At 33.7% G+C, this 20,892-nt stretch overlaps 1 protein-coding gene across 1 annotated transcript in view; it reads left to right on the top strand.

Moving 5' to 3' along the window:
• The first annotated feature begins 247 nt into the window (after nucleotides 1-247).
• Nucleotides 248-20,892, top strand: part of LOC142986615 (uncharacterized) — a 46,229-nt gene continuing 25,584 nt past the window's right edge. The window contains exon 1 of the mRNA XM_076135151.1: nucleotides 248-400. The gene's annotated coding sequence lies outside the window, so the exon portion shown is untranslated. The remainder of the gene's footprint in view (nucleotides 401-20,892) is intronic.

Genomic DNA, 20,892 nt, shown 5'->3' with positions numbered 1-20,892 from the left:
CTTCAAATCAATATAAAGGAGCATGCGTATTCTAAGAATTAGGAATCTTTTAAATTAAAAAATATGTATTTTAGACACGGTCTTTTCTAAAAATAGAATGCGTTCTTAAATAATCCGTGTAAAATATTTTTTTTTCAATCCGTGAATTAGCTGCTCTCTATCACGGACTAGCCCCAAAATAATTGATTTATTTTGTTCGTCATGTTGGTTGTATTGATTCGTTGTCATCAACTTCAGTGTGGTGGGCCGCAAGTACTATTGCGCGTAGTGTTTGTTGTTTTGTGGAAAAAATTGTGAAACTTAACTAAATCCTATACGATCAGTGAATATTTCCGACTTAGTTTAGTTCTATCTTTGACTCTTTTCATTTTATTTGTGGAATATGTCACTCCCGAGCCTTGTAAGTACAATTTTATACTACATCAACATCAGCGTAGGGCGGTACGATCGTGTGGCAATTGACAGCATTTCTTATCTTAGAGTATTTTTTATCAATAAAATTAACCGTATTTCGTTTATAAATGTCTTATAACAGCTATTTTAAGTCTTCTAAAGCAACCTACTTCGATTTGAGAGAGTTTTTAGATGGTTTCGGATATGCATCCTCCATATTTTACTGCTACGTGCATGGTACCAACTACATAATATAAGTAGCTATAGAGGCTTTTTTAGCTTGTGTGCCCAATATTTTGTCCATTTTCACTTGCATCGATTGGGAAGTAAACACGAATTAGACTTCGAACGACGTATTTTCGATATCAAATAAGAGCGTGGTACTTAAATATTCTCACTAATAACAAAAGTAATTAAAATATTCAATAATAGTGGTTTATTTTGGAAAACCGTCCAATGTATTTGTGTAACAAGGCCAATAACATCAGAATAAGCAAGTTTACTTTGATAAGGTCAAGGAACATTATTTACTCAAAATGATCATAGATGTTTTATCAATAGTTACTCCTATGAATTTTGTAATGTTGGAATAAATCAATACTCTTTTTAGTTGAGTTTCTTCCTAAAATAAAAACAATGTAAATGTATCTTGAATCATTCAACAATGACCTTATTTTTTGATATCATGCTTCTGTTGTTGATCAATATTCAATAAATAAAGACCTCAGTGTCCATGAGCTAATACATAACATGGTATGGTATACCAAATTTTGACAGATCCCACAAATTCCTGTCCAGTTGTTATTGATTTGGGTGGCTTTAACTAGATGGCGCTAGTGAACACTCATGGAAAGGGAATAGTGCCCAGTTTTTGAGACCCAATATCACTAGAAAACAACATTCTGGTTGAATTGGAACAATGAATATTAAGTTCCTTTGTTTCCTAACAGTTATGTATAGACAGTTACATCTGAAGATAGCATTATTCTCTATTTAAAAAGATTATTAGAACATTTAAAGAAATTATATGGAAACCTAGAGTTGGAGAAATCAATATATTGATTAAAATAACAAATCATCAAACTTATAGGCTGTATATGACTACTAGGTCAGTCTTGATATTGATGAGCATGGACAAACCTAATTTGCCTCAACCTTTGGACTAACACAATGTTAGTTGCACAAAATTTGATAAATCATCTAAATTATAAAATATAATATTTGTTAACTGTGCAATACTGAACTATAGTTGTTTTTAAGATATCTAAATATTAAAAAAGTATAAAAACTTAATATGGAGACTACAATTACTTTTCTGAGGTCCAAACAGTGAAATAAGCACTTAACAAGATCATTATTTTGTCTTTTACAATGGTTATTTTCCATGACCTCTTTTAACCTCTACTGAAGCAGTTTCATATACAAAAATGCTACCTACTTGAATAGTTGGTTTTATTTAGGACTTCCAACTGGATACAAGTACTAGTACTTACAATATGTGAAGACATGACAAGGAATAACAGTTATACTCATATAGTTTGTAGAAATGTTCAATAGACTAGTTGGGACTCAGGCTGTGGTTGGTACCAGGCTTTTGTATGTCAGATACCGGTGTAAGCCTATAAGAAACCAGTAAAATACATACTAAGTGCATTCATTCATGTATTTTGAGATCATGATCAAAAAACATGACTAAATGCACATACTAAATCTCTCAAGGAAGCTGGAATAGCTAGATCAAGAATATTCCAGAACTAAGAATTAAATGTAGTTTTCCTTTCAAACCATTAATGAGTAATAGAGTCTGTTTCTTGTGAAATTCTGGACTTAGTATTTTAAATATAAGGTGGGGAGTAAAATATATTAACTTTCCTTTGTTTTCAAGACTTTCTAACCCTAAACTAAACCTAATCATCAACAAATACATTTGTATTAATTTAATTTAAGATTGATACTTTTTAGACTTTAACAACTGACTAATGTTGAAGTGGAAAACATCTTATAAGATTTCATGACACAATTAAAGCTTTATTTCAATATAAAAATCATTTTAGGCTGTAAGAACCATGTTTGGAAGTGAAACTTATGAAATTAAGTATGTATATGTTAAAATCTTAAAAAACATCTTGGTAGTACGGAGACAACATCTTGCTACATGTTCAAGATATTTTTATTGAATATTATATTAAAAAACTATAAAACTACTGTATTTTTCCATAAATCTGAGTTTATTCATGTTAGTTGTCTTATAATTGTAAAGAACACCTTGTAGTATTAATTTTGTACTAAGTAGAGTAAAAAAAATCACCTGATATTGTCTCCTAAAGCTGCATGAGTTGTCCTATTTTTTACGGCCGCGCGCCCGACGGCAAGTCGAATTTCGCCGCAATATCCGCGATGATTAATTGCCATGAAAATGCAATAGAAATATCAAAATTATGCAATTTTGGTAAAGTTTACCTACCTTTGAGGACCAAGGCAAGCTATTAAATATTGAAGCAATTTTGGTACACTTTCTTTGTTTCCTGTTACTATACTCTATTGATTTTATAATCCATAAAATAAAATAAACATTATGTACTGAGAACATAATATTAGCTACCTAGATGTATCATGCTTAGTCTTAAATAAAGCAGGCTTTTTGAATAGTAATTTGACTGAACTGCACTGAAAAACACTATTTATCTAGATTATCTTTCATATTAAAGTCAAATTTAGCTTTTATCTCAGCAAAAATCACTCAACACAGATGTATTAACAATCATGTAACTAATGTCCTATATGATTGATATACCTATATATTTACAATGCCACACTAATATTGCAGTACAAATCTATTACTGCCCCACTTGCAGCGTCCCCTTTAGCACCTTGACATGTAGTTAGATCAATCAAAACAGTTGACAAGCTGTCAGCAATCACAGCTCCACTGAAATAAATATAAACACACCACTTACACTTTATTGAAAGTGTGAGTCTATGAAACACTTTTGTACGCTCATTGTATTATTTATTTTATATCCCTAGATGTTTATACTTAATGGTATAAAAAACTTAGTGCATATGAAGAGATAAGACACTTGTACAATGCATTGAACTATCTAATTGAACACTTGAGGAGTGTTTATAGCGTTCCCTCTATATCTACTTAATGATTCCATAATCGTCATAAATAAAGGATAACAGGCAATATAAATTATGAAAAATATTTACGAGTCTCGAGTTTATTTTATAGAGTGGGAAATGAACAACACTAATAAAAAGTTTATTTTCGTCAATATATTTGACTATATTGTGGCTTTACAAAATGAAGTAATGAGGTACTTTGTCCCTAAAGATTGTTTAAGTCTTGGTGTTGGGTGATACGGCGGCGGTGGCCGCGAGGTAACGTAATTATTCCAGCACGAAACAAACAGTTTGTGTCGTGTTACTTTATCAAGGTGTTCTTTGCTTAGAAACAATGTAAATGACTGATGACCTCTTATTATGAAGCACCCGAACGTTTTTGACTTAAAAATCTATGGAGGATCGAAAATCCTTAACTTTTCTACGCCTTATTGACTGTTTTAGTTCGTACATTCAGTATCTTAAAGGGCTCTTGAAATAAGGTCGTCATCATATCTAAGCTAAAGAATTTGAGAGTTTAAGATGAAACATTACATTGTCAAGTATTTCGCTGAAATCATTGTAAAAACGCACGGATGGTTTAACTATATTTCGTCAAAATACGCACGATTTGTCTTTAATGTTCATGTTGAAAGTGATTTTTAACCATTCACGGTTAATCCTTTGAAAGAGAATACTAATTATTATTGAGTCAGGAACAGTTTACCTGCGTAAACGTTAACCTTGTTCCTGACGTTTTTAGAGGGCAAGTGTCGCTTAAGTACTCAAATACCTGTATAAGGCATGTTATAACAGAAAATCAGTATCATAGGCAAAATTATGTTTTACTTTGAAGCAATCTACGATTTAAGGATTTATACCTGACATAACTCCTAACTCTGATTTTCTCTCACGTATTTTTAATATTATATATATACGGTTATTTACCTTCCTGTTTTAAGACGCTAGTCAATGTTTTCGCATACTTTCCTCGCGTATACTATCGCCCTCTAAACAGATAAATTGTCCTCAAAACAAATAAAAGAAATCTTCGAAATTGATGAATTTACAATATTGTTATGTACGCAATACGTACATACGCATCTAGTTCGATAGTACCTAGCGATTATTGCAAAGTCAATTAAAAATTTATTATTTAGGCGTCATAATTGCAACATTGATTAGAAATCGAATCATATTTCATTCACAAAAAGTAATTGCTGTGTATACTGATCCAATAAGGTGACGAAATGTTGCAACAAATGCTAAAATAACATTATTAAACTAAAATCGTCCAGCATCGTCATCAATATTGACGCAGATACGCGTGTTTAAGTTTGTTTAAAAACGTGCATATTATTATAATGTCCCACGTGTTATGCCCGAAACTGTAGAGAAAAGTGTATGAGTTACTCTTGACGATTCGCCGTTTATAAGCCGAGTCTACCATAACTCATAAGGGGGAACGCAGGTAAACTCCTATAATGAAAACATCTGATAGATAAGGAAAAAAAACTATTTTATTACTAGTATGTGAATCCTAAGCTACGTCTAGTTTAAACACCGAAATAAATGTCACTAAGTACTACCAAAGCAGTTTACTCTCAATTAACGCTCACAGAAACGATTATCCTGTCAGAAACGAATATCAGAGTTTTAACCTCGTACGTATGAAATTTTGAGCTTCTAAATAACCCTTAAAGTTCACTTTGTTGGGAAAAATCAACGTGTATTTGACTAAATAAGGATAACGGCGGCAACCTTTGAGTAATTATTTACGTTATTTCTGTAGATTGCGCAAGAAGGGGGCAGTTGCATCATGTACTGCAAATATAAATATTGCAAATCTATTAAGACTAAAAGCTGGCTAAAACCGCACTCTAGTATTGTCTAGATTAAGGTTGCAGGTAATCCTCTTATGCTTGTACCCGGAGTCGGAGTGTGGCGATCGAAGTGGTTATTGGAAACTAGAATTAAACTAACTACTACTATAGGTAGCTTAGTTAAGTGCATGAGCACTAAAACTTAGAGACAAACTTCATCTTAAAAATGTTATATCCGAATTTTAATACGCGTGTCCTCAATTACTAATTTGGAACTTCAGCAAATAATTCATCAATCGTTAGGCCATTAGTATCAAAGAAACACGAGTTTTTAGACTTTCTTCTTTCAAATAGCAGAAGAGGTGGAACTTTAAATGATTTTGCATCAACTCACGAGATAATTGTTAGTCCTTGGCGATATTTGAGCATTCAACATTCTAGCTTAAAAAAAACCTGTTTTTAACCACTCGTAGCTTTCAGATAGCAATTTAAATTTGTTGAGCGAGGTATTCCAGAAGAGTTAAATTCGTGGTCCCGAAAAAATCGTAGGGAATCAGTTTTATTGTATGTACTAATTTCCGCATAGCACTCAGTCCTGAGCCTTCAGAATATATACGATAACCGTAATTACCTTCATGATATTTGTCCGCAGTTTTCACAAAGACAAATGTAGATGGCGGTATAAGCCACGGAAAAGTACGAACTTTTCCATATGCAGGCATATAAATCACCATTGAATTATCATAGACGTTATTTCACAAACATATCTGGCACGCTTGTCCTAGCAATAACTACATCATGGTTTTAGGTATTTGCCTTCTAAGTGGGCATTTGCCTCGTCCAGCCTATCCTAAGCCGGCACGGTTCCCTAGGCAGCCTTTTGTAAAGTATGTTTTAACGAAGCAATAAGAGGAAATGCTCTATCACAGAATAGTTTTGAAATGAGAAGCACCGTATTGTAAGTTCTACAAGCACTCGCGGAGCGCTAGGATTTATTTCCTAGGATTTGATTAATTAAATTGTGCAGGTAGGGGTGGTTTCGTTTTCAAAGGGATTACAAACATAGCTTTGAGTCTAGCTTTTAGTTTTAGAAATCATGGACTCAAAGGAAATTCGAGTACAAAAGCTTCGAAATTAAGAGAGTTCCTGTCGAAACTGTAGGATGTATTCATGGATTTATTAAACTCACAAAGTCGCTCCTATAGATTTTACCACAGAACACAAATCTAGAAAAAGAAACCAGCCGCAATTAGTTTGTTTTGTTTGACGAATTAGACTCAAGTGAGCACGTGTTAGTACGAAAACGCTATGGGTGCGCGCGCCCTGCTCATATATGCGTGTAGCGAAGACAAATCTAAGTTGTTTCGATTTCAACGTGATTTCGTGCGCTCGGGAACATTACGAAAGAGATATCACCGGGACTGCCTATTCGACGAACAAAAACATATTCACTGCGTGGACTCAATTCGTACAACAAGTATTCATGAATATGTTTACGTATGATACCAATTCAGATCCAATGTGCTACCAGGTTTACCTAATGCCAGTATTTTTCTGCACTCAGCTTATACAGTTTTTTGGGACATGTACATTTGTTTTAACTGCAGATGATGGCAGAATATTTTTAAATAACTGCTCTACATTACAACATTACTCCCATGAAATCGGGGTATAGTTAGCCTATTGCCATAAACCGGTAACGTCACCATTACAAGTATCCGGGACATAATTATTTTTTATTGGAAATACCCAATGTGTTAGACTACAATGACAGTCTGTTCGATATAAATCTACAGTAAATTATATAAACACCGTGCTTTAAATATTAGTATTCGCGAAATACTTAGATACCTATTAATATACCTAGGTAAGTTAGCAAATATATGTTCATGTGAGAATCCAAACCCTTGCAGCAATGCATGATGGCCATATAGTCAAATATGTTTGAAGCAACTTTTTGGCAGTCAAATATAACGACATAAATTCTAAACTCTAAATATTCCCTTTTAATAAAAAAATTACACTCGTTTTCATTAATTTGAACAAGCTATGAACAAGCATACGTACATAATCAGTATATGCATGTAGGAAAACGAGTGCGAGTTCCCAAGCAACTTTTAACGAAAAGCTGTTTGTTGTTTATTGCTTTGGTAAAAAATGTTCATACTGCACAAGCGAAGCTCCAGAAATAACTAATATTTACAAAATATAAATGAACTTTACAAAACTACTCTTACAAAGCGAACACAATTTTCAGTGGAACGGTTTTTTGAAATCAGCTTAAAGTACCTAGTTGAAATAAAATTGTGCGCAGAATTTACAGCGTAATTATAAAGGAAACGAATTATAAAAGGGAATAATTATAAAAACTGCAGTCCCATTTCATTTTACCTCAATGTTTCGCGCATTAACAAACGGTCTTTGAATTAAGGCCTCGCGATTCTGTGCTAAACGCTGAAATAGAATAGTTTCTGTGTTAGCAGGCTCTTTTGCATTTTTATATTAATTTTTCTGAAACCAATTAATGTGTAAATTGTTTCTCCGCTGACTGTCTGTACTGAAGAACAATAGAGAATGTATGCTAGACTTTTTTTAACATCTTGCTTTCCTGGGATTTGAAAAGTACAATTTTAAAAGTGACTATCGCGTAAGCTGCCAGTAGAGTAATATCCTACTTTCGATATTTGTAGTAGCATATGGTTTGATATCTAAAATGACTTCATAAAGTAGTTTTTCTACACGCAAGAGGCGCTCGAATAGACTTTTATACAAAAAATATATAGTAAGGCTGTCCATAGCCAGAAATGGTAGTAAATAGGCCCTATTTAATGATAAATAGGAAGTGTATTATATGTTTGGGTAACATTCGGTATTATAGGTTAATTACGTCGTACGCAATTAAGACCGAAATCAATTTAATTTAGGCTAGAATCGGGACCACCTAACCAAAGCTATCTCGCCTAATTAGAATTAAAGCGTGATGTGTGCGGGGCGGACGTTAATTTACACTAGGCATTTGAATGCGCATCAAAGAGAGTACTTTGGCGCATACAAAAGCAATTTAGACCATGAAATGGACACTGTAATATGTCAAATGTAGAAATAGTTAATATCTATGAACTATTGAACCAAGTAGGCATTTGCTTATTGAATAAGATAATTACTTAAATTGTGGTTGCAAGTCGCTTCTCGATATAGATGGACCTAAAACAGGCCGTCGCCATTTATCAATTGCATAGATAATAATAACAGTAGGCTATTTATAATGCTATTAATATTGTCGATTTTAGTTCCCTGTATATTGTTAATCGTATTATATTAACACGTCTGACTTGGGATTCGCATGTTAATTGGTGGTCGCAAGTATGTCAGGTGCAGGCACTTGAATTACGTCGGGCTTGTTCAACAGTGTGGTATACTGGCACTTAATTCCTGACTATATTGCTAATACATATATATTGTAAATAATTAATTTGATTACGATTGAATACGAGCATACCTATTATTGTGTGTTACGCAGCTAGAGAAATGCCTATGTTTGTAACTTTGGTCTTACGTTCTCAAACTCATCTCAGGGTCAACTATAATCAATGAAAATGAATATTCGTTAAAATTTAGTTAGTTTCCTATCACAATTCTGTTTATCCAAAACTGCCTACTCCGTGTCAAAATAGACTAGGAAGACGTCATAAAAAGCACCTATTTGCCGAAATTACGTTTTCTCGAACCAAAATCGAAGATCGGCGTAAGATTTATAGGAAATGCGGTATATTCTCAAAGTTTGTCGACTTATTATCTAAAGACATTATGTTTTCTATTTAAAATAAGTGAATTTTATTTTAAATAGAAAACATAATGTCTGTTATGTAGATGCAATATGAAAAACAAGATGCTTTTTCTCTGGCAGGTTAATCTCTGATGAAGAATGATGAAAGCAGAGATCTGCTGTAAGGAAAAAACTATGTTTGATTATACCTAATACCTTGTAGTTGGTATTTTAGTAGTATTCTTATATTTCAGAATTAAATCATAAAATCGTACTTCGTGCTAATATTGAAAATACTTGAATGTTTGTTACTCAATCACGTGGAAACTACAAAATCCATTTGATCGCTCCGCTTAACTTTTATTCTTCGATTTTATTTTACGTGAACGAAGTCGCGGGCTTAAAGAAGCTTGTCTCTACATATTTTAATAATATTAAAGTTGAGAATATCCCTGATACACCTAGTTCTGTGAAGCTGAAATGAATAAAACCGTGTGTCAAAGGGTGTATTTTCATCCGAATTCCTTTGTGTAATTGAGATTCACTCTCATTGATTGCTTTTCCAAAGAAGTCATAAGTTACTCGAATGCAATCCTTGATTACATTGTTTGAAAAACACATTATTTTTTCGTCCCAGTTTCCCTTTGTGTTTCGACTGTTATTGAATAGGTTCCTCGGAGATAGGTTTTTTAAAATTCTAATATGAACTGTTTTAACTCTTTTTATTGACTTGGAAAATCCAATCAGTACCACTTCAATGCAGTACTAAATATAGTAATTTAAAAGAAATTTTCTGAATGCATAGAGTTTTACCAGCTTATTCCATAATCAGCAGACCAGAATGTAACTTTAATTTATGCAGTCGAGATTGGTGTTGATTTGATAAGAATTGAAGGCTAATTCGCCAACCAGACAATGTGACACGACAGACACAGCTGTGAAGAGGGATAGGAAATACTCGAGGAGTAAGAGGTGCTATTACGACTATTACGATATTATCGTCTAGTATTTGTGCAGATTGTTTGATTATCTGACTCGCGTCTGCATCCGTCGCTTAGCCTGAATATATAAGATTTCGTTTCGCCCTTGATTCTCAACGTGTAATTACGTTTAAAGTATTAGGTATAACGTTTTTAAAAGATAGCGCTAATCTTGAAAGCTGTTTGTGACAGTCGGAATGAGACTCAGGTCTCTTTGGTGACGTAAATAAAAATAGCAGTACCTATTGTGAAACACATCTATACCGTAAAACATCGTGAATAATAACAGTTCATACTTTTAAAATGCACTATGATTATTATTTCGATGAAATGAAATATTGGTTCGCGCCGGTTTAAGCGCCGTAGGCCGAATCAATACACGTTTGAATAGGTTTCGTATAAAAATAAAATATTTACAAAAGTGATTGTTGTTGTTTGTAAAACGTGAAAAATTAAAAACATAAATTGCTGTTCAAACCTAATTGCCACATTTCGTCCGCCTTAATGCTGGACTTTAGTTTCTAAGCTTTAATGTTAAGAACCTTAGTTTAAGTATTAATTACCTGCTGACTTTATGTTAAATATATATTTTATGCCCCGGAGTTGCTTTGGCCCGGTGGCCCATAGCGGTGATGATTGAAAATTAGATTTTAAAAAATGTCAAACACGACTTGTAATTCGAGAGATCCACAACTTAAAAGAAAATACTGTATTGACCAATGTTAGTCGGTAACGGTATAATGTATAAGTATGATGTGTAATATGCCTCCGAATTGCCGGCTGTGAGCTTAAAAATTTTATTCTTAAGGTTTAACGAAAGTATTTATAATAAAGCTTGATTAAAATAACAGTTATAAGCAAAACTTTTTATAGTGTCGTCGAACGACGACGTTGACGACGAACGAGTGTTACAAATTGGTGCTCGAATATACTGTCATTTCTGGTATGATAACTATTTTTAAATAGAGTTCCTCACTTAAAAATCTGAATAATTCAACAATATCGACCTTAATCTGACACCAAGTTCTATTAAGAACAGTCATAAAAATAAATCCTTATTAGTTACGACGTCATTGCAAGGTTACGTCCTGTGGACAAAAGTTTTATGAGGAGACAATAGATAAATAAATGTAAATCGGTTGATTAAAACAATAATTGTTGTTATTCATAAAAAAAGTATCTCAGATTCATATTTCAGTATCTCAAGGTTGCCTCTTTTCTCCGCTGTTTGATGTAATTGTTTCTAATTGATACTATAATCTGAGAGGTATCCGTGCGATGTTATATCGTAATAAAAATAGTGTTCTATGAATTATTAATAAGCAGATTCAAAAAGCTCAAATATGTATCTTGCTATCTTTATTACTTAATGCTTTTTTATTTTATTTATTGGCATTGTCAACAAATGATACACATTTCTCATGTACTTAACTAGTAATTTGTGAACTTGCCTTGCTTATTCACTTGCAGGTAACAAATCTCAACATAATAGTATGACATTTATAATTTTAATCAAACTTTATTTATAACAGTTTAAAGAAGTTTTAATTTCAGTGTTTTGTTAAAATCAAAATCAAATCAAATATTCCCTTGCCTTATGTATTCCGTTGGTATTAAGTTATATTAAACCTGAAAAGAAGTTTAAAATAAAGATAAAGTTAATACAAGGGTACCGAGTACATGCATTTTTTGAAGCCAGTTAAAAATAGACTTTGTTCGAAGCCATTGACGTTACGTTGAATAAGTGCTTTTAAATTTGCTTACAAATTACAGTATATTTTACTTTTAAGAGCGGATATTTGCAATTTGTGAATGTTTGCGTTGAAAAATAAATATCTATAAACGAATAAATATTTTAAGCAAACATGTTACGTGGCACCGTATTACAACGTAATTAAGTAATTAAAACCCGTAGATAATATAAAATTAATGGACTATGAAAAGGATTGATGCAGTTGCGTTATATTGATCTGTATAAGTACTTAATAATGTTTTGACATGAATTTTGCGATTTTACTAACTAAGGCATACAAAAATATACCTTCCCCGCAAAATTGAATTATTTCAGAAAAGGTAGCGTTTGATAGCGAACAGTTTTTTCATGTTATCTCACTGTGCAGTCAAATAACACCGAAATAAAGTCTATATTCACGTTCCAGAAATCAAAAGTTTAATTCGGCGTAAGCACGGATTGATTAAAAGAATTATCCGCTTTCGATCTTTCTTGAAACTCTTAGCCAGTGAAAGAAATGTAACGCTTTAACTAATCCGAACTTGGGTAGCGCGTATGGTTCATTCACTACTAGACGCCTCGCATAGTGCAGCTGTCAACTTCATCGCGGCGTCTGTCTGCTGTTTAATTGTAGTGGGTTTGATACACACACACAGATTTGTTTTTCTATCTAATCTGTTGTTAAATCATTTCTCACATTAAACTCTCGCGAGACCAGGTTTTCTCTTAATGGTAAAAAGTAAATAATATTTCCAAACTTACATAAACAATAAATCCTCAGCTTGCTTTGAACGCACCTCTATTCACCAGGCGTTAGACACAATGTGATTACTGATTAATAAATACATATATTTATAACAAACTAAAAACAATCACGACACGGCGAATTTAGCGCGGCTTTATAACTTAAGACGAATGTATTATAAAGTAAACAATTAACAATATTCAACAGCCACGGTCACGGCGGCACCGGCGCTTCTATTGTTGTGTTTGATTCCCGGCTCCTCAGGAGTAGGCGTTCCTTGGAATCTCCTGACATGCGTGTTGCGTAGTCCAAGCCGTCGATGTCGGCTTCGCGCGTCACAGCTTCCATTAATAGCTCAACGTCGGAAATCGCAGGTTATGCAAACTTTACGTGGCTGTAACTCCTTCTTACTTCGAAGGAACTATGTTCGACATGCTGTTGATACGGTAAAGATAATACGCTTAGACCGCATATACTACGTCTACTAACTACGAGCAAGTTTATCAATTTGTTATGATGTCATACATAACTGTACCTGGTGCATTGCTCGGTCGACAAACTTTGTTTCGGAATTACAAATGTCTGTTTTCTGTTAAGAGTTAAGATGGAGTTATGCTATCGACAATTCTTAGTGTCACAATTTGTATAGCAAGCTTACGACACTAGTATATATGTTAAAATAAAAGCCAATTTACAAAGAGTATTAACATTAAATACAACTTAAACATTATTGTTCATTATATCAATGTTTATAAAACCCCTACGAGACAAAGTTTTAACCCTAGTGTAAGAGACGAAAAAAAGCTTATGTCCCCGAGGGGCTAGACGTGTGTTTATTAAATGCATCAGCGTTTTGCTCGGTATATTAGGTCTAATGAAATGAGGGGCGAGTCTGATACTTTTTACCAGACGTTTTTAAACTCGTTTGATCGCGACGTCGACGAGTAAAAAATACCGTGAAAATTAGTTTTCGTATTCGGTAATATATCTGCTTATGTTGCGTATACATTGTTATAACGTTCGTTAGCAAAAAATATCGATAATAAACAGGGAAAGACTCTTGATTTATGGGTTACTATGGAGACCATCGTCGAAAAATGATTGTTTCGTAGTAACATATAATATGTTTTTCTACGAAATGCGATACTTCTAAACGATACTTCGAGAGGTCTGTCTGAGAGTGAGCTTTGTTAGAATATTTACTAAAAGCTTTACAAGCTCTTACCTGCAGTATTACAAGTTTCTCATTAAACCAATATGTACATGCGCCAATTTTATCGCAGTGTTCTTGCTAGTTTTACAAGTTATTTTAGTTTGTACACTTTACCTAACGTACAGTTTCTCCGTGGCCTAAAAACTAGCTGAACCGCTATGAAAAGCATAATACTTACCTTGCAAAGTTAAACAAGTCCTTAAATAAACCGCGATATACCCCTTAAAGGTGTTTACTTCTACCGTACGTGAAACCGTCACATTTACCGTTCATTGTACCAGCATTCAAATAACAAGACCAAGTTTCCGATTTAGGTTAAAGAAACTACAGTGTTCGGTTCATGTCTAAAATAGAAGATGCCTTAAGTTTCAAGTTTACATAATATGGCAAATTGAGATGCCTCGCTAAGTGAGGCTTCTATCAAGTTAGCTTTTAACTTAGCAACCCTCTCCCCGAGGCTAAAATAAACTTCACGTATTTCAGAAGCTTACATAGTTTCGATATGAATTGACGCGTGACATGTTAGTGCCGAGAATATTTTATGACTATAAATATACCTAATTACTAAAAAGTCAATCAAAAGTCCATCGTGATCAGGTTGATACTGCAGTTCGTGTATATTTAGCCAGTTTTGTTTTTTTACGTATTAATATTATAACTAAAATCTGCGCAACAAAATGTCTAGACGGGAAATTGTCTCTAATAATATAATTAGACGCAATGAATTTTCGTTTCACGTGAATACAAACAAATTCGCGGAGCTTACCAATGTATTGCCTTAATTGCATCTGGTTGATGGGGTGGTAATCGGCTTAGCGTCTGTGCCTAAATGTCGGCAGACGTATTGATCACCGCAGGAAACTGTTATTGAGGGAGGCTGTACCACCCGACAATTACTTTATTGCATTACACTGGTTGTGAAATTGACGCGACACATATTGCAATAAAAACATGAACGTTTCAATCGCGTTAGCTATATAGTGTATGGATTGGTTAAGTTTATAAATATTAAATACACCAAATTGCGAGCACTTACGATTTTTGCGTTATTGGATTATTTTATTAGAAATGATGGTTGGTTTTGGACTTACAATAAATATTTAAGTATGTTTTTAGATTTCCAATAATTTTATTCAACTCGAGGGATGTTTTGACCAAAATAAATTGTTTCAGATGAAAATTGAGTGAAAAATAAACGTTTATTATTAAAAAAAAATGGCGTCTTTTGTTGTGTTTCTGTTCATTGAGCTTCTAAATCCGGTTTGTACTCTGTTAGGTTGTGGAGAAGTTGCCATTGCTCGAATTCATATTTTTACGAAGTTCAGCAGATGTGATTAAGTAATAAAGATACATTTATTATAGAATTAAAGATTAAATTCTCACTTACTGCTACAATAATGAAAGTTAAGAGCTTATGTAAATAGAAAACACATTTTCCTAATAGATTGAATTATTAATATCTGCCCTCTCTAACTTCAAATGACAAATCACACTTTTAACCATCGATTTCGACGATGTGGCATCGCACGCGTACGGCTACGCAGTATTTATTTACTCATGTTCGCGCCAGTGCATGGTTGTTTTTGCACATTTTGGGCAACCTTTGTAAAAAAATAAATAGTGGAAAAATATTTTCGTAATACGAGTATTTCAATTGGCATACGTATTGCAATCGAAAAAAGCTTAGCCGAAACAATAACAATTCGAAATACAGATGAAATAAATATCTTTTACTGCAAACGATTGATGCCCAATATGTTTAAAAGGAATATCGTATATTTCATGTCGGCTGGTATTAATCATCTTAATTGACGGTGTAACTTCAGTGGTCCATTCATTAGTGCACTATTGGACGATGTGCATGGTGCAGGCTTCCAGACCTGATTCGATGTGGACTTTTGCTTAATGACGCGTATTGCGGTGATACATCAATTATTTCAAATTTACAAATTCGTATGTTGCTACTCCCGTTGAAAATGGTTGTAATTCATTAAAATCTTCCAGTTTATTACACCCACAAAGTGATCAATGATATATTATTATGCTGTTCATTAATAGGCGTTGTCACCGTAATGTTTTATTTTACACAGACTAAAATGATAATTGAATGGAAACATGGGAAATGTACGTTGTTTCAATGTAACAACAATATCGTTCGAATGTAATAAACCCGATACGTAAATGATTGTAAATATTTCAAATGAAGCTATGAAAATATCACACGAAATCTGTAGAAAACTCAAGAAAACATTTCAAGAAAATATTAAGAATTAAGTATGAAAACGTTTGCACCACTGACAAGTAAAATCCCAGTTTAAATATTTTCCATTTACACGGCGAGCGGTCATAAGTCGTTTGAAAGTTAAGTAACTACTGTAGCTTCTGTATTCAAAGCCGCGACCGTAAGTAGAGACTGCTGAGTGCTACGAGCTACGACGTAGCAGCTTCTTATTTAAAATGTTGATTATTCATATTTTTCTTATGCGAATTATTATCTACACAAAGATAAATGTGATTTCAGTATTATTATAAGCATTTAGGAATGTAAGTTTCGGATTTTGAGATTAGAATTGGTAACATAATACGCTGTTAGCGTATCGTTGATTGTAGCTCGTCAACTGTGTGAAAGCGTTCGCTTTTTTTTCGTAACGGAATATTCGGTAACGACAACTCTCTCTCTTCATCACCCAAATATAAACAGTCTTGTAATATGGTTATGTTACTAACTGATTTGTTGGGCTAATTCCATCGATTTACCGAAACACTAATTGTCATTTGATTCCATTAAACCTTGTTGTATTTTCCTCATATTACAAGGTTTGTTTTGAAACATAAGAGACGAGAATAGACACGTTAAGGTGAAGGTGGTCACCGAGACCTTGCCGGCTCCTCCTTACTCCCGGCTTCCCACTTGTAACATAAGTATTATCACCGTGGGAGTCAGAAAATATACGCTATTTCTATGAAATCTTTTCTCAGATATTGTTAACAACCAGTTCTCGAATAGTTTTATGGAATTTTCCATCATTACTTCATTAGTGATCGCGCAATGTTATTTGCCTATTTATCTTATTATGCCATGATTTCACTATTCAGTTTTTAGTCTGCAAGTTTTATAAAATGAAACAAATTATGTAATGATGTAGACTGAAGGACCCCTAGTGTGGCTAAGTGAGCGGTAAATCATGTCTATTGATATTCTGTCGACCGTTACCTAACACTTATTTTATGTGACAAACTGAACGAATTACAGCGTTCATTTTTGAGACTTAATTGGGGCACTTAAAACTAGCCTTTGAAGTACAAAAATATGCAATCATACATAACCTGTTTCCAAATAATTTGTTTCCTTATTAAACTTGAAACTTAAAAAATCGTTGCACTTTGTGTTCCTTATTGATTCATCAGAAAGAAAAGTGATATTAAACTATTGACTCTTGACTGACTGACTTTCTTATAAACTTTCATCTATGTTATCCTCTTCGGGATAAATTTATCAAAAACCTTTCTTATTAAGGTATGCATTATAAAACAATCCCGTGCAGTTTCCTGGTTCCATGGGTTCGGGCTGGGCGATGATTAGGCAAAGAATCGAATTCGGAATTTGTCTTTTTGTATAAATATACCTAGAGGTGATAAATCATGCAAGTTCTTCATCGTGCACCGTCAGATTCGTCTAAAAGCAACAGTTATATCGACCCCAGTATAAGTTACATTTTTAATCTATGTGCCTAACCTTTCACACTTTGATCGAGTGAGCCGTTAGCGGGCACGAAATATTTATCAGGTGCTGACTCAATTCGTACCTAAACACCAACTAAATCGTCATTTCTGGGAATTTGCTTTGAAGCGTAAGGTTTAAGAATTCGCTAAGGTTTATTTGATTTATTCCTATTTTGGCCTTTTCTTGAGCCAATGTGAAAAGAAAATACATTTTCTCTTATAAACTACACAAAATATCCAAAAATAGGCCTTTGTTTGACATAAATACTGTTACCTGCAAAACGGATCTACTCTCTACACTACACTCTACACATACTGAATTCAAGACATCAATTTCTTGATTTACGGAGATATCAATATCAATTAAACAAGGCTCTCGACGCCCGATAAATTGAAGCTTACCTTAGGAGCTAAAAATAATGTTTTCAAAACTATCAATTCTATTTTGTGCTTTTAGCTGTCAAAAGCTCTCAGAAGTTTTTGAGACTCGTTTTGTTACTTATTGCTTATGGTTTGTTCGTACGTGTCGTATACCTATATATACGCACATGTCATCATCAATCCCGTTTAGTATTTAGAAGCTTTTTCTTCATTTGTGTGGTTTATTAAGGCAGCATTCTCAAGTTTCAAATAGTTTTTAATTGCTGGATTTTGGTATCAATTATTACTGTGAAAACCTTGGTCCAGCTGGTATTCTTCCTTTTGTATTTTAAGCATTGATTTTTTAAATTTATAAGAATGTTATGTTCCTAGTACTACGAAGGTAAATAAATAAATAAAGAACCATCCTCGCACTTCAAGAAACATGTTAAAAAAAGAATAAGTGAAGTCGGTCCAGCCGTGATGGCGTGACTAAGGGAAATAGGGATTCATTTTTATATAATGTATGTAGATTAGGACGTTGCCTCCAATAGCATCTGAACGCATGCAGTTGTAGTTAGTACGATAGTAACCAGAATTTCCCTTTGCGCTGTTAACAAAAATACATTGAAATGTGTTGAACAAACCAATTTTTTTGCTCCGATGATTCTATTTCGATTTTGAACGTTACATTAATAGTATTTTTGCCGTAAAATGTGCGGCGTTACGTACTCTTTGTGTTATGATTCATTGACAGCCTGTCTAAAGCATAAATTTTGGCCTATTGAATATTGATACTATAAACTGGGAGAATAAATGTTTTTCCTAGTTTTGCATAAAACTAAAAAATTGAAATTCTTTAGCCTAGGTCTATTGTTTCGCTTTGTCTATTGTTTTTTTATAAATATAATGTCTCTGAAACATGTTGGTAGGTGCTTCCAACATACGGGATGATCAGAGACTAATAATAAGGTTCAACAGACGTGGTAATATTAGATTCCTTTCCGAGCTAGTGGTAGATTCAGTAATTGTACCTAACGAGTATCATATGTGTCAACAGCTGAATGAATAAATAATTTGATTTGTTTTGATAGCCTTCGTTACAATAGACGTCATCTTTTATTAAGTTAAGTGCATCAATATGTCCCATAGTAACAACAATAACAATTACATATATATTCCGAACTCTAGGTCACAATTGAGGAATATTCATATAAATTAGTAAATTAATACTTTGCTCCACCCGGGAATCGAACCCGAGAGGTACTACCGCCGGGAGGTAGTGCATACTGCACTACACCGCCTAGACCACTGAAGTAGTATGGTCAATGAGGTTATATTAAACCTTCAATAAAAATGTAAGCTTGAGTTTTTTCCTATACTGACATCGTCAAAGTCTCTAAGTCCAAAAAGTACGGTAATTTTTTGAAACTGTTAATTTTAGATTCATAATTGTCATTATTTGACCAATTCTTTGATTTTGTATTAGGTAGTCAAAGTATCTTGATCTTTTCGTTAAGTAAACCAGTACTTATTTACTGATGTAGTATCTGGCAGGAAAATGAGAATCTAGCAAAACTAGAATTTTATACAGAAATGAGTCCGTCCACTATTTCCGTTTTGCGTGAGTGGCCCACACCTATGTCTTATAACTTTGTTTATAAACATCCAAACGCAACGATTTAGCTACTAAATAATTTGCCTACTCCTGTATTATCTTATTCAATACAAAAATTTAAGAAATATTGAAAAACAAAATAGGCCTAGAACATTTTACGGTTACAATCTGTACCGAGCCGGTCGTTCGTTAAATTTTCCCACACCGAAGAGATACATGGACAGAATTTGTATCCCTTTATATAACCAATTATTCAACGGTTCGTCGTCAGTCAGTATTCGCCTGTATCCATGTCAGGCCCGGTATTCGAGTACAATGACCGCACTACAAAAGACGGCAATCCCGATTCCCGACATCTACGATTTGTGACAAAGTATTTTGCAATGCAAAATATTGTATTAGGGAATACGTCCGGCTTATGTGCTGATGAACTTGTATGGGATTCAAAATACGCAGTTTATTTACTTGTCTAGAGATACGGCTTTGTTGCGGATTGTAATATGTGAATACTTTTACGCGCGGGCCTTGTAATCGTTTTGTATTAATGAAATATTAGTAATTTATTGATTGCAATATTGCAATATTCTTGACTTAATAACTAAGTTTGAAGTTTGAACATCGTTATCCAAAATATTTCAACAACGTTAAATGGTTTTACAATTCGTGGACTCAGTGCCGTCATTCAAGAGCTTCAGTTCTCTAATAATAGCAAATAATAATTTATTTAATTTATATTTGACTTTAACATTGTAAGCGGTAGTATCCCGTCGTTGGCGTCAGCCGTCAGGTCCTGTGTGAGGAAAATCCTGTTTAAATAAAACGTTCGCTCTATTTTCCATTAATTGCTTAAGAGATAATAAATATACGTTAATATCTTAGCCTACAGACTAGTCGGGGTCTACGGAATACGTAATACAAATGCACTTACACAACGGTACAAAGCAGAGGCACAACTTTCATTGTCATTTGCTTCCAAATTGTCCATGTTATATTTAACTATCGAACCACACGATTATTACATTGGAGTGCGTGGGATAACTAGCGTCAAAATAGCGGAATAACGAAGTCTGAGAGTTAAGAATTTTACGACCATTGGCGTCACATCATGTACTTTTGTCATTCGGCAAGAGAATCGTTCAATAAGAACGACTGACTTTTTTTACCTTATGACTTAAGGTGCTGTAGGGTGACAGTTTATCGATGCGCCAAAAATAATCCACCACTAATGTCTAAAATTTAACATATTCATTTATTCTTTCTTCAATTTCCACTTAATACTAATTCGAACATTAATATTTCTATTAGATTTTTAGTGTAACTCGGGCTTCAGTCATTTCAAACGACGCCGCGACTTGTATTGTTGATGCAAATAATGTATTTATTTATAAGTAATACTCGGCAAATTCCTTGCCCCTTTGGTTGGATCCTTGTGTA

Source organism: Anticarsia gemmatalis, chromosome Z, assembly GCF_050436995.1.
Source record: "Anticarsia gemmatalis isolate Benzon Research Colony breed Stoneville strain chromosome Z, ilAntGemm2 primary, whole genome shotgun sequence".
Lineage (NCBI taxonomy): Eukaryota > Metazoa > Arthropoda > Insecta > Lepidoptera > Erebidae > Anticarsia > Anticarsia gemmatalis.
Note: the sequence above shows the minus strand (reverse complement) of the source record. Positions and strands in the feature narration are given on the sequence as shown.